Source organism: Eleutherodactylus coqui, chromosome 3 (genome assembly GCF_035609145.1).
Source record: "Eleutherodactylus coqui strain aEleCoq1 chromosome 3, aEleCoq1.hap1, whole genome shotgun sequence".
In the NCBI taxonomy this organism is placed as follows: domain Eukaryota; kingdom Metazoa; phylum Chordata; class Amphibia; order Anura; family Eleutherodactylidae; genus Eleutherodactylus; species Eleutherodactylus coqui.
In genome coordinates this window covers 269,562,564-269,578,411 of record NC_089839.1, presented here as the reverse complement: position 1 = coordinate 269,578,411, position 15,848 = coordinate 269,562,564, and the positions used below count along the sequence as shown (strand labels likewise).

Below are 15,848 nucleotides of genomic sequence, written 5' to 3'. Positions count from 1 at the left end.
CACTGCACCCCCTTTATTTTGTTCTTCATAGATACGTATTAAAGGAAACCTTCCAAATTCCAAAAAAAGAGAGTTTCACAGACTCAATCTAATGAAGAAATTAAATTGAAAACACAATTAAGAGAATTTATGTTTTGGCCCTAGTGGATCGCTATCAGAAATTAGGTACAGATAAAGGCTCTATTAGGATTGAAGTAACTGCTCACCAGGGGGAAAGGTGCTGGTATTAGGAAATTCTTTTTTCAGATTTCTGCCCTTAATGTAAACTTATGCTCTGAATTGCATTTTCATCTTAGATTCTTAGGGCGGCTTCAGACGAGCATATGCACAAAGACGATCGCCTGACCGCAATGTATTTGCAGTGAACTAGGTTTATTTGTGTGCCTACTGGTGCATTGTATTGTACTTTTTTGCGCAAACAGGACATGTTCATATGGGTACAACACCCCATTCCACTTGCCCTGATTTAAAAGGCTATTTAGCCTTATGAAATCCAGTTGGGTTCTCTTTGCGTGTGCCTTTTTACACCTCCTATAGACTCTCATGGAAACCTGTGCAGAAACATAGAGCAGGTCCTATTTTTTTTAACACACACATGGAATATGCATAAAAATAATTGTTCCTGTGAAAGAACCCATTGACATAAATTGGTTCTATTCTCTGTGTTTTGCACGTAAATGCATTCCTCTGAAGCTGCCCTTATTATACTGAATTTGTATGATTCTGTGTTTTGAATTTGTGTAGGTTTATTGCGCTTATTCTGCGCATCTAAAAACAGACAAGTGAACACTTCATGGGCAACCAATGGTTCTAATAGATGCAATCATTTTGTGCGCCTATTCATGAGTCATAAGTAAACTCTCAACTAAAAAGTATCAAATGACTGGTGTGAAATGATCTATTCGGCCTCGTTCACACGAGCGCTGTATGTGTGTGCAAAACAACGCATCTATTACAACCCTTGGCTCCTAATGGTGTGTTCACATGTCTGTCTTGAATTCAATGAATGGTTGAGCGCTGCCTGTGATTAGCTGAGCGCTGTGATCAATCACAGGTAGCACTCAGCTGTCATTCAATGAGTGGCTGAGCGCTGCCTGTGATTGGCTGAGCGCTTATCCAATCAGACACAGCCCTTTCAGGAGGCATTGGATTTTAAATCCCCGCCTGCTGAAAGAGCTTCAGCACAGCGCCGGGGAGCCAAGCGGCTTGACGCACTGAGCCCCAGCAGCGGTGGAGAGATGAGTATATATTTTTTTTATTTTATACATGGGCTGCGGGTATCCGTGTCATCACTAAGCGACGGTGCAGGAATTATAAACAAAAAAAGAGGTGTAGTGCGCATGACCGTCTGGGGGATTACACAGTCATGCGCATTACATTTTCGCCGACTTACGCTGCTGTACGCAGGGCCATAGCTCGGCTCACAGCTGTATTCAGCTGTAGGCCTCGGCAAGTAGATTCCGCTTACAGCCATGTGAGCTCAGCCTTAGTCAAGCAGCTCAAGAATAAGCTGTGGATAAGTAATCATAATATTTCTATATTAAATCCTTTTTGCCTTTCTGTCGGAGATTGCCATAGGCTTAATGAGAACCTCAAACCACATACTGGGGGAAAGACCCCCCCCCCTTTACTTTATTAATATCCAATAATTTGTTCCTTAGCCAAACACATTATTAATTGACCGGCTTATAAGAGATCAGAGGTTTTTTTTAACATGTTTTATTAAAGAATCACAATTGCAGCTTTCCTCTTCATTGTTGGGTCTCTTAAGAAGCTCATCAATGGAACACGAGCAGGCAGGGGCATTGCTAGATTAGGCAGAGGCTAAATGTAAGGGGCCCCAATGCAATATGTATAACACAGCCCCCCAATCATTCATGTGCCATTTATAATAGTGGTATTTTCTTATGTTAGGGGGCCTTTTGGCTTAAGGCTCCAGGACCCAGTAGCAACTGCTACCTCTGCACACCCTATAGCTACGCCCCTTTTGTACTGTACAGAGCCCTGAAGAATCTATTGTTCTCTACGCAGAAAGTAATTTAGGCCTCACTCACACAGACGTTATTTACAGCGTTTAGTGCTGCGCTTTTTAGCACAGCGCTATACGCTGTCAGAGTGTCAGGACCAGGGGCTCGCGGGTCCGTTCCCTCTCCACCGGTCCTGTCACACAGCCGACTGCCATGCGGCGCAGGGGACCCCTTTCCTTGTCACCTCCCCTGGCCGCAAGGCTCCTCCTCGCTGCCGGGTCGCTAGGGACGTGGTGGCGGCCACCCCTAGCCGCGTCCTCGGCTTCATGGCAATTCGGCACTCATCTTCTTCTCTGCCTCCGGCAGGCCTGGGGGCAGGGTCCCAGTTGGGGCTGGGTGTTCCCGGTGGCTGTCAGACTCCCAGACTCCCCGCCTCAATCAGCTGCTGGGGCAGGAGCTCTGACAGGATTTAAACCTGTCTGTGTGTGCAAAATGTTGCCAGTGTTAGTTTGGTCTTCCAGCTGCACGTGCGTATTGTTTGACTCCTGTATTAACCCCAGCTTTTTGACTCTCTGCTTTCTGGACCTGACTTAATTTTTGCCTGACCCCTTTATACCGCGTACTCTCCTCTCGCCGACCCGGATAGTCTGACCATTCTTCTGTCCCCGTGTCCTGCTTCCCTAGTGAGTGTAGGGAATATCATCCAGTTGTCGCCCTGGGGCGTAGCCCAGGGGGGCAAGTAGGCAGGGACAGGGGTTGCGGGTTTCTTGAGGGACTTCCAGTATCCCGGACGCCAGTCCTGACACAGAGGCTCCCATTGTTTTTAATGGCGCCTCTCAAACAGCCGCTCAATCGCGATTTTCGAGCAGTGTCTGTTCTATTTTTGGGTGTTTAACGCTCATCAACGATGAGGAGTGCTAAAGGCCGGCGTCTAAAACAAGAGTAAAACACAGCAAAGCACCGCAATTTAAATCTCGACGCTTTCAGCAGCAACGCCCGTGTGAGGGAGGACCAACATCTTGTGGCAGCTTTTAATGAGTGTTATGAGTAAGGGCTTGCTTTACGATATCTGTATAAGTTAAAGGTGTTCTGTGATTAAAAAACAACAATTTTATACTTACCTATTCCTCCTCCGTGTGTCTTCTCACCACACCCTCTACCTGCCGATCTTCTGTCTCTTGCAGTTCCCTCGGTTCACCTCACCTTTGGTAGACGAAAAATCTGCCGGCCGGTGACCAAGCGACCATTCTCTGCAATTTCCTTCCTGCAGGACAATGTAGCGTTCACAGCCTAGCATGGAGTGCCGAGTTATTGCAGAGACTGAGCATGCATGTGAAAAAAATTGAGTAGTATGCACCAATATGCACACAAATCAACCTCGTTCATGGCACAATTACATTGCACTAAAGCCAGCACAATTGTGTATAGTCATCTGAAAAAAACGTTAGGGCAGCTTCATAGGAGTGTATGCACAATTGTGAACACAACGCATTTTTGCCATAAACTAGGTGCTTTTGCGCACGTATTGGTGCATTTTACTGTACATGCGAACGCAGTACGTGTTAACGTGGGCTCGGGACACACCGCTGGCCTGGTTTAAAAGGCTATTTGTCCTAATGAGATCCAAATGTGTTCTGTTTTTAACCGAACTGCGCAGCGTATTGTGCTTTTGCGTGCGTTTTGCGCTTTTGCGTGGGTATTTACACTCCCCACCCCTCAAAGATGAGGTCCTTTGCTGCGTAATATGCAGGAAGCTAGATCAGGTCTTAATTTGCGCAGGAAAACCGAGCAAGCTATGTATTTTTTTCCACAAACACAGTGCACATGCAAAATATGCACAAAAAACTGGTAAAACTTACTGACTCGAGTATAAGCCTAGCTATACTTGAGTATATACAGTGTGTCTGTATAAATATATATACACACACATATTTTAAACCCAGGAACAGGCGCAGTATATTTACCGCATCTGGTCCTTAATGGGTTAAGTGTACAAACCCATTGAAATTAATAGGTTTTATTCACTTTCAGTACAGAATTTCAAATAACTTTGAAGTCTACGAAAAAACTTTGCATCCAAAATCCGCAATGCATGTACAGCAGAAAGCTGGAAATACATATTTCTCCAACAGAAAAATTATGCATGGAAAATTACAGCTGTGAACTATTTCCTATTGCTTTACATGGGGAAAATGCTTGCAGCAGATTTTTCGGGAACAAAAATACACCGATTTTACGCCCCCTATAAGTTCGCTCTTATAAAGCAGTTTAAACAGATAAATATTTTAATAAATGGTAAAATAAAAGATCTTGTTAAAATCTTCATTAAAAACATATTCACAATTAAGACTTCATATGTATGGTTTCATACATAATTCCCGTAACTGATTCTACCAACGACACTCCTGACACAGTGAAGTGTTATGGAATAAGAGGTGTCAGAACAGTTCCTGTATAGCAGGCTCAGACTGGCCATGCAAGTACCTAGATGAAAATGGAGTAATTAACCAGAGCCAGCATGGGTTTGTATCAAATAAGTCATGCCAGACAAATCTAATTTCCTTCTATAACAGAATCACCGACTGGGTTGATCAGGGAAATGCGGTGGATATAGTTTATCTTGACTTTAGTAAAGCATTTGACAAAATATCTCATACTATACTTATTGAAAAAAATGACCAAACATGGGATTGACAAGGCAACTGTTAGGTGGATTCACAGCTGGCTGAGCGATCGGACTCAAAGAGTGGTCATAAATGGCTGCACATCCAAGTGGAAGAATGTATCAAGTGGGGTACCACAAGGCTCTGTCCTAGGCCCAGTGTTGTTCAACATTTTTCTAAACGATCTGGAGGAGGGAATTGATGGGAAACTGATCAAATTTGCCGACGACACTTAGCTAAGAGGGATGTAACGATAAGGAAAAAGAAAAGCTCACTAATAATACTGCGTGGTTACCGCACTATAGATGGATCTTATGCAATGTCATAAATCTTTCCTCGTGTATTCCACACCAAGTATCTATGATAGCTGTTCATCTTCAAAAATACAGTCTTTAGAACACAGAACTCAAACAATTTATTTCGGATAGTGTTTATTTTTTATTAAAACACAATTTTTTTGTCTTTGACAATATGCATTTCTTACAAGTATCTGGAGCCCCGATGGGCTCCAGGTTTACTCCTGCCGTTGCCAACCTCACTATGAATTGGTGGGAAGAAATCTTCATATTTTCTGATCAGAATCCCTATTATAGCCACATGGTACAATATTATCGGTACATTGATGATAGTATAATAATCTGGAGTGATCCACCAGAAATGGATTTAGCTGATGTCACTTTAAAAGCTTTTGAAGGTTATATAAATAATTACAACTGTAATTTGAAATTTACACTAACCAGTGAGAAGATGACTACAGCGTTTCTAGATTTGACATTGAAAGGAAACACTCACACAAATAGGATTGAGACCAGAATGTACAGGAAACCTAGTTTGGGCAATGCAATACTACACGCTACCAGTGCCCACCCCCAGCATACCATCCAGGCCATTCGAATAGAGAAATTAACTAGGGCCAAAAGGGCATGTTCCAGTCCTATGGATTTTGAGGAACAAAAAAATGCAATCTGTCATAGATTACATAAACGCGGCTATAGTGACCGAATTCTAAATATCCATAAAAAAGGTGGATAAAAGAGACAGAACAGATTAACTAACTGTGAACCACAATTAAAGTTTCAGAATAAACAGTTTTTTTCTACTACAAATAGCAGAAAATTTTCTGACATCAAAAAATTAAAATTAAGAATAACTGAAAACCTGCACTATATAAAGAACAGGGAGGCCGGCAAATCCGGAGCAGCCAAACATTTTGTGGCTATACATGAAGGAAAGGTTGATACCTTTCGTTTCTATGGAATTGAAACGGTAAAAAAGGTAGAAAATACAAGATTGATTAGCAATAGAGATGAGCGAACGTACTCGGATAAGCACTACTCGTCCGAGTAATGTGCTTTATCCGGGTATCTCGCCGCTCGTCCTGAAAGATTCGGGGCGCTCCGCTGCTGACAGGTGAGTCGCAGCGGGGAGCAGGGGAGAGCGGGCGGGAGAGAAGGAGAGAAAGATCTCCCCTCCGTTCCTCCCCGCTCTCCCCTGCAGCTCCCCGCTCCGCAGCGCGTCCCGAATCTTTCAGGACGAGCGGGGAGGTACTCGGATAAAGCACATTACTCGGACGAGTAGTGCTTATCCGAGTACGTTCGCTCATCTCTAATTAGCAACAGTTATATGTATGGGAAGCATATTGGATATATAAGTTGAATACGAGGCATCCTGGAGGTCTAAACTACAGAACGGATTAAATATACATCCATTAAGGTTTTGTTTTTTTTTTGCTATTCATTCAGTATAAATTTATGTAAAATTTCTATAATCATGAATTTTTGATATCATATACATTTTTCTATATATTGAGAAATGACCAACGACGATCACCTGTATGGATAGCATATCGGATGTATAAATAGGATACTAGGTATTAGAGATGAGCGAGTATACTCGTTTCGAGTAATTACTCGATCAAGCACCGCGATTTTCGAGTACTTCTGTACTCGGGTGAAAAGATTTGGGGGGCGCCGGAGGGGGGGGGGGGGGGAGGCGTGGCGGAGCGGGGGGTAGCAGCGGGGAACAGGGGGGAGCCCTCTCTCTCTCCCTCTCCCCCCCACTGCAACCCCCCACTCACCCACGGCGCCCTCCGAATCTTTGCACCCGAGTACGGAAGTACTCGAAAATCACGTCGCTCAGGCGAAAAAAGGGCGTGGCCGAGTAGGCTCGCTCATCTCTACGTTGGTATATAAATGGCTTAATTCATATAATGGATTTATACCTATCTGTGTGTTTTTTTTCCGCCTATTAATTCAGTATAAACTTATGTAACATTTCTATAATCATGAATTTTTGATATAATATATACATTTTTCTATATACTGAGAAATGACCAACGATGATCACATGTATGGATAGTACATTGGTTATATATATGGGATACCAGGTATATAAATGGCTCAATTCATAGAATGGATTCATAACTATCTGTGTTTTTTTTTTGCTATTTGTTTAGCATAAGTTCATGTTACATCTCTATAATCAGGGATTTTTGATATTATATACATTTTTCTATGTATTGAGAAATGACCAACGACAATTATTTCTGGCTCTTCTTCTTATTATGATGCAACAAAATGACCAATCCAAGTATAAAAGTCAAATTTATTTTTGGATTGACACCTGAAACATGATAATTTATTAGCAATTATAATTGACTAACAATCACAAGTTTGAAGTTTCATTATGCTTTGCTCTAATCCAGATTTAAATTAGTAGCAGACAAGCAAAGGTCAAGAGTCTAACATGCCAGCTTGTTTTTAATTAAGTTTTAATTATGTTGCTATAAGGCTGGCTGCACGCGGCCGTGATGGGCTCCGCCGCGGAATTCCGCGGTGGAGCCCGTCACGGCGCCCCTCCCCCCCCCAGAGACCCCAATACTTACCTGCGGATCCGGCGTCCTACGTCCCGCATGACGCTTCGGCGTGACGTGCCGCAGCGTCATGTGACATGCGGCCTCCCGTGTCATATGACGCGGCGGCGGTAGGTGGGGAAGTGGTTTCTATTGACTGCAATGGAAGCCGTCCGCGCATACACCCGCAGCAAATAGAGCATGCCGTGGGTGAGGACGGGTGATTTTATGGTGCGGAATTCCGTGGTGGAATTCCGCGCCATAAGCATTGTGCTATTAGGTTCAATAGAACCTAATAGCTGCGGGCAACGCAGCGGATTTCCGCCGCTTATTACGCTGCGGAAATCCGTCTGTGGGAAGGAGCCCTAAAGGAAATTATGTTTTTTACTTGTGTGTGGTGATCAAGATTCATCTTTGAATCGAAACGCGTCCTCTGTTTGGGACTCTATGTGGAACACTCAATTAACCCCTTGAGTGGCGGGTTTCCTACCACCCTGTCGTGCCCACCAGGGCAGGTTTTTAAAAATGATCTAATTATTGTATTTCAACTAATTTGGCAGTTGCGTCTCAAGAGCCATAACTTTTTCATTTTTCCATTGACATGGCCATATAAGGGCTTGTTTTTTGCAGGACAAGTTGTGATTTTTTAAACAGGGGGGGAGGAAAAAAGAAATGGGGAAAATTAGAAAAAAAGGGGCCATGTCATTAAGGGGTTAAATAATGTATTAACTTCCTTCTCTGGGTCATTACGATGCATGGATACCACATGTGTGATTATATTTTTGATTTTTTACAAAGTAAAGGGAGACAAGTGTTTTTATTATTTTTTTTATAATTTTTTTACTTTTTTTTTTTTTTTAATGTTTTTTTTTTTCTTTTGTCCCTTTAGGGGACTTCCACAGGGACCCATCAGGACCCCTGATCACATTCCGGGGGTCCGATGGTGACAGCCCTTTACATGCTGCAGTGAAAGCCCTTTACATGCTGCAGTCACATAGACTGCAGCATGCAAAGGGTTAACACAGCAGAGATCGGAGGTTTTCTCTGATCTCTGCTGTAAGAGCTAGTACCTAGCTGTCCTCTGACAGCTAACAACCAGCTCTCCCTGCCACAGAGACCATCGGCTTGCTTCTGACAAGCCGATGGTCTCTATGGCAACCTGTAAACAAAGCAGGAGATAGCCGGCATTTCGGCAATATCTTCTGCTGGTTTTTCAAAGCCCTTGCTTTGTTCTCTGTGGGTCTGTGCAGGCAGAGCACACTTTCATAGCTTGTGGCATTGTGCTCTGCAGCTCCCATAGTGATACATAGCCCGGAAATCTTCAGGGCTATGTTGCTATGAGCAGTGGAGCTCCTCACGGAAAATTTCCGGGCGTGCCACTCAAGGGGTTAATAAAGGCTTTCTTTTTTCACGGGACACCGACAACTTACTTTTTGCTTATCTGAATTTACCTTCATAATGCTGACTAGGAGGGCTAGCTAACACTAGGGAAGAGAGAGAAAGTATTCAAAAAGATCTAGAAAAGCTTGCACAATGGGCGGCGACTAACAGAATGGTATTTAACAAGGAGAAATGCAAAGTCCTACATCTGGGGAAAAAAATGAATAAAGCACATACAGAATGGGAGGAATTGGACTAAGCAGCAGCACATGTGAAAAAGACTTGGGTATACTAATAGATCAGAGACTGAACATGAGTTAACAATGTGATGCAACAGCCAAAAACACAATTCTGGGATGTATTAAGAGAAGCATAGAGTCTAGATCACGGGAGGTCATTATTCCCCTCTACTCTTCCTAAGGGCTCCTGCACACTTGCGTTTTTCTTGCACATTTTTTTCACGCGATATTGTGTTTTTTTCACGCGATTCTCCATGGGACTTTCTAATGTTAAAAATGCATCGCACAAAAATTGCAAAGCACCAACTTGTGATAAGTTTTTAACATTAGAAAGTCCCATTGACAATCATGTTAAAAAAATGCAGCAATATCGCAGCGTTAAAAAAAACGCAAGTGGGTGTGAGCCCTTAGTCAGACCTCTGATATGGATTGGTACTAAATGTACTCGATGACGAATATCTGCCCCCTTCCTGATTAGCAGGTCTAAGGCCTGAGGCCTGTGCATGCAGAAAAGAATCACACTGGAACCTGCTGTTCAGCTAAATGATACTTCTTTATTCTAATCAAGTTGCATAGGGTTTTATAGGCGGTATGCATAGTTGGTACGTCATGAAGTACGAATCTGTAGCTGATTGATTATTGTCTTTATATGGGTCTCTTCCTCCAGGAGCTGAGATCATTATCTTGAAATTCCTAGACGAGGGAGTTTCCATCTTTAGTAACATGGTGGGCGAGGGGGAGGCAGTGTTTGTTAGTGAGGAAAAGAAGCCCATAATTGCAATAGACATTTTACATAGTTTATTACAATCCATCACACCTCATCTGGAATACTGTGTTCAGTTCTGGGCACCCCACTTTAAAAAAAGACATAAACAAACTGGAGCAAGTTTAGAGAAGAGTTACCAAAATGGTGAGCGGTCTGCAAATCATGTCCTATGAAGAACAGTTTAAGAATCTGGGAATGTATAGCTTTCAAAAAAGAAGGCTGAGAACACTTAATAGCTGTCTACAAATATCTGAAGGGTTGTCACAGTGCAGAGGGATCATCCCTATTCTCATTTGCACAAGGAATGACTAGAGGCAATGGAATGAAAATGAAAGGGAGGAGACACAAATTAGATATTAGAAAAAACTTTCTGACAGTGAGGGTAATCAATGAGTGGAACAGGTTACCACAGGAGGTGGTGAGTTCTCCTTCAATAGAAGTCTTTAAACAAAGGCTGGACAAATAGCTGTCTGGGATGATTTAGTGAATCCTGCAGTGAGCAGGGAGTTGGACCCGATGACCCTGGAGGTCCCTTTCAACTCTACCATTCTATGATTCTATGAGGTGGGCCCTGAACCAAGAGTGCTACCCTATGGCCCTGCACTATGGTTAAACTGGCAGAGATGCTGTATGCTGCCTATACAACCATATAATAAACTGGCAGGTTTATCTGTTTATATAGTCTCATAGACTGGGCAAGATTACATGTACCGTGAATATAAAGTCTACACATCCCGGTTACGGCTCCTGCACACTTGCGTTTTTCTTGCGCGTTTTTTTTCACACAATATTGCTGCGTTTTTTTTCACGCAAATGTCAATGGGACTTTCTAATGTTAAAAACACATTGCACAAAAATTGCATAGCACTAACTTGCAATGCGTTTTTAACATTAGAAAGTCCCATTGACAATCGCGTGAAAAAAACGCAAGTGTGCAGGAGGCCTTAAAATGTCATGTTTTTGTCATGTTAAAAAAAAAAAAAAAAAAGAATTGTTTCAGATTTTTTTTTCCACTTTCAATGTGACCAATTATCTGTACAATTCTATTGAATTTAATCCACTTCTTGTTGACGTCTTCACTGTGCTCCATGGTACAAGTAATGCCTTGGAGATTTTTTTGGTCCCCTTCTCCTGACTGATACTTTCAACAATCAGATTCTTTTGATGTGCTGTTAGCTCCTTATGGCTTGTGCTGAAAATGCAATAAAGAAAATGTCAGGAAAATCCTCCTAGAAGAGCTGAACTTTATATGGGGTCAATCAGAATCACTGTACATAATGGCAGCGGAGTACTGACTACTAGAGATGAGCGAGCACGCTCGTTCGAGCATTAGCATACTCAAAAGTACTCGTTACTCGGGCGAGCACCACGCGGTGTTCGATAAAATTTCACCCTCTCCTCCCCACATGTTTAGTGGCTTTTTTAGCCAATGAACATGCAGGGAAGGCTTTGGCACCTCAACCCCGTGGACGTCTATAGCAGTGATTGCCTGGCTGGATCAGGTGACCTAGGATCATAAAAACCCAGGTCACCTGATGATCGCCTCACACGGAGCCTGGATTAGCTGAGGGACAGAGCTGCTGTGAATGAGGGAGAGCGTTCATGTAGGCTAGAAGGAGCTTTTAGGCAGGGAATCATCTTCAAAGAACCCAACAGTCCTTTTTAGGACTACAACTCCACTTTTGTGCATCATCAGTTTGGCTGCCTGGGACCAGTAGTGCGCACAAAGCATTCTGTTATTTGTGCTGCTGGGTTCTGTAGTTCTAAGCTTCCTAGCAGCACAGCCCTCACAGGGTTAATTGATTTAGCTGGCTGGGTGTTGTACTTCCTGCTAGCCAATCTCCTGGGTCTGTGCTCACATATAAATCCAGCTCCTGGTCAGTCTCTGTCTGGTGTTGAGGGTGAGCAATCATGAATCCTTGTCTGTTGCAAGCTTGCTGTGTGATCTGTGTCTTGTTGGTTCATGTCCGTTTGTTCGTTTATACTGTGACAGTTTTGTGTCAGCTTGCTGTGTGACCTGTGTCTGGTGCTGCTGGACTCCTGGTTAGTGTAGGGACTAGCGGTATAGCCAGGAGCTGTGAAGTGGCCCGCTAGCTTTCCTGTTTTGTACAAAATGTCAACTAATACCTGGCATTTATATTCAGCGTATCATCTGCTATTAGTGTTTGCATTGTGGCTGCTGTATGCTGTGTATTCTGGCTCTGTGTATCCTGTTGTTCAGTCCCTGTCATGTTAATGTGTCCTGTTCTGGTGCGTGGCTCCTAGGATCAGCTAGGGCCCAGATCTGAAGACCACTGGGCTACCCTTATTGGGGCAATGTCCCCGCTTAGGTAGGGCCAGGTCAACCCCCTTGTAGCACAGGGTCAGTTTGCCAGAAACCTGTGAACTCATCCAGTCCCTTTTGGGTACGATCGTGTGGGCCCCGTGCTTAGTCTGCCCACCCGATCGTAACACATTCACAAGCATCCCGGCTGTATACTGCATACTGTTACCAGTTCTATACAGTATACTGCTACTGGTGTACACAGATTATATAGGAACTAACAAAACTCCTCATTTTTCATTTTTTTAATTTGTTTTTGGCTGAAAGCATTTGCATAATAGGACCAAGTATGTGTCCTGTTAATCCACACTATATAACAAGACTGTACACATTTTACACTGTCTATTTTTGGCTTAAAGTGTACGTAAAATGCCCTTACTGTGTGTCCTCTCGATCTGCACTATATAACAAGACTGTGCACATTTTACAAATCTATTTTTGGCTTAAAGCGTATGCAAAATACCTCACAGTTTGCGTAACATTTTAACGCAGTGCATTATACAGCATGATCAACACTAGGGGTAAGGGTCGAGGACGTGGACGTCCGAATGAGGGTGTGGGCAGAGACTGAGGTCCTGGGTGGGGTGAAACAGTGCCTGCTGCTGAGGGAGAAGTGTATGTACACTCCCTAGCTTCATCTCACAGTTTGCAGGTCCACGTAGTAGACCATTATTAAAACCACAACAGTGCGATTAGGTGATGACGTGGATAGTGGATAACACGTCCAGTAATTTATCAACCACCCAGTCTTCCACGCAGTTCACTCATGCTAGCCAGGGGACTGGACCTGTGAATGCTCACGCTGCTCCTCCCTTCTCCCAGGCTGGTCACTGCAGGAAAAGGAGAGATTCAGAACAGGCATACTCACAGGAACTGTTCTCATGTCCCACCCGAGAAGTTTTTCGTGACTGATGTCCAAAATTTGAACCTTTCACAGTCTCAAGGTAATGAGAGTGGGGACTTCCAAGTAGTGTCTCAAGAAGTATTTGTTGAGGATTATGATAATGATGATGGGACACAGTTGTCTGTCAGTGAGGTTGTTGTTAGGGCAGTAAGTCTGAGGGAGGAGCAGACTGAGGATTCAGAGGAAGAGCTAGTGGATGATGAGGTAACTGACCCGACCTGGGTTGGTAAGCCTACTGAAGACAGCGCTTCAGAGGGGGCGGCACGGGCAGCACCAGAACAGGTTGGAAGAGGCAGTGGGGTGGCCAGAGGGAGAAGCAGGGCCAGAGCAAGTAATCCCTCAACTGTTCCCTACAGCACCTCCTCATGGTAAGCTCATGTGCAGAGGGCTAGGTGTTCGAAGGTCTGGAGGTTTTTTAATGAGAGAGTGGACGACCAATGAACAGTGGTGCGCAACCTGTGCCGCACCAAGATCAGCAGGGAAGCCACCTCTACCAGCCTAACCACCGCCACCATACGCAGGGATATGATAGCTAAGCACCCGATGAGATGGAGTAAAGGCCATTCACCACCTGCGGGTAACACCACTGCCTCTTTCCCTGTCACATGCTGGCACTGAGATGCAATCTCCCTCCCAGGATGCAGGCACAAGTGTCTTGCGCCCTGCACCCACCCCTTCACCTGCACGGTCCTCCACTGCCTCCAACAATGTGTCCCAGCGCAGCATTTAATTGTCCGTAACACAAATATTAGAGCGCAAGTGCAAGTATGCAGCCACCCACCCGCATGCACAATCTCTAAACGTGCATATCTCCAAACTGCTGAGCCTGGAGATGCTACCATGTAGGCTGGTAGAAATTAAGGCTTTCCGCCACCTCATGGCGGTGGCCGTCCCTCGCTACTTGGTCCCCAGTCGCCACTATTTTTCCCACTGTGCTGTCCCTGCCCTACACCAGCACGTGTCACGGAATATCAGCCGTGCCCTCACCAACGTGGTTACTGGGAAGGTCCATTTAACCACCGACACGTGGACAAGTGCTGGCGAGCATGGACACTACATCTCCCCAACGGCATATTGGGTTAACCTGGTGGAGGCTGGGACCGAGTCTGACCCTGGGTCTGCTCATGTGCTACCCACACCGAGGATTGCAGGTCCTACCTCGGTCATGGTTGCTCCAGCTTATTATGCCACCTCCTCCAACCCCCCCAACTCCTCCTCTACCTCTCAATTACCATCTGTGAGCACGTCGCCATCAGTGGTAGCTCGAGGGTCTTCAGCACTGCTGTGGGGAAGCGTCAACAGGCCGTTCTGAAACTCCTGAGCTTAGATGACAAGAGGCACACCACCCAAGAGCTGTTACAGTGTTTGACGGAGCAGACAGATCTGTGGCTTTCGCCGCTGAACCTCCAACCAGGCATGGTTGTGTGTGGCAATGGGTGTAACCTGCTGGCGGCTCTGCAGCTTGGCAGACTAACACACGTGCCATGCCTGGCCCTCGTGTTTAATCTGGTGGTTCAGCGCTTTCTTAAAAACGGCCCCAATTTGTCTGAGCTGCTCAGCAAGGTGCGTCGCGTGTGCGCACATTTCAGAAAGACCACCACAGGTGCTGCCACCCTCAGGACCCTGCAACAGTGCTTCCAGCAGACAGTTCACCGACTGTTGTGCTATGTGCCCACACGCTGGAATTCAACTTTGCACATGTTGGCCAGGGTTTACGAGCAGCGTGGAGCCATTTTTGAATACCAGCTGCAACATGCCCATCGGAGTGGTAGTCAGCCTCCGTACTTCTTCACAGAGGAGTGGGCATGGATGTCTGACATCTGTCAGGTGTTAGGAAACTTTAAGGAGTCAACACAAATGTGAGCGATAATACCGCCATTATCAGCGTAACCATCCCACTGCTTTGCCTGCTGAGAAGTTCGCTGCTAAGCATTAAGGCAGACACTTTGCGGATAGAACAGAAGATGGGGATGACAATATGTTGCTTGATAGCCAGACCACACTCAGGTCTGTTTCTCAGCGTGTATTGGAGGAGGAGGAGGAGGAAGAGGAGGGGGAAGAGACTGCTGCCCGCACTGCAGAAGGTACCCATGCTACTTCCTTCACATCTGTTCAGCGTGTATGGGCTGAAGAGGAGGTAAAGGAGGAGACTGAGAGTCAACCTCCTAGTGAGGACAGCGATGTGTTGCGTACTGGGACTCTGGCACACATGGCTGACTTCATGTTAAGCTGCCTTTCTCGTGACCCTCGCATTAGACGCATTCTGGCCAACACGGATTACTGGGTGTTCACCCTTCCCGACCCACGGTATAAGGAAAACCTTTCCACTCTCATTCCCGAAGAGGAAAGGAGTACGAGAGTGATACAATAATACTAATAATCTTTATTTGTATAGCGCAGACATATTCCGCAGCGCTTATATAGACAAGGGGAATACAGAGAGACAAAAGTACAAAAATTACAGAAGCACGGTTACATAGTAATCAGTTGATGGAAAAATAGGGGTGAGGGTCCTGCTCCAATGATCTTACATACTACAAGTAATGGGGTGATACAGAAGGTAAAATGGCTGGAGATGTGCACAGTATAGCAAGGTGGAGAGTGAGGGATGCTATACACAGACAATAGTCAGACATTTAGCTGTGTCATGGCAGAATCGTTATGACTGCAGGAGCGGTTTATGACGGCTAGCAGGGATTGCAGTCAATAGGTCAGGGAGCATGTTATCATACGGAGTATAGAGGCGTTTATTTAG

The 15,848-nt window shown here is 44.8% G+C and overlaps 1 protein-coding gene across 1 annotated transcript in view; it reads right to left on the bottom strand.

Annotated features, from left to right (window-relative positions):
- AXDND1 (axonemal dynein light chain domain containing 1) overlaps positions 1 to 15,848 on the bottom strand; it is a 563,032-nt gene that overhangs the window by 163,365 nt on the left and 383,819 nt on the right. The window lies entirely within an intron of this gene.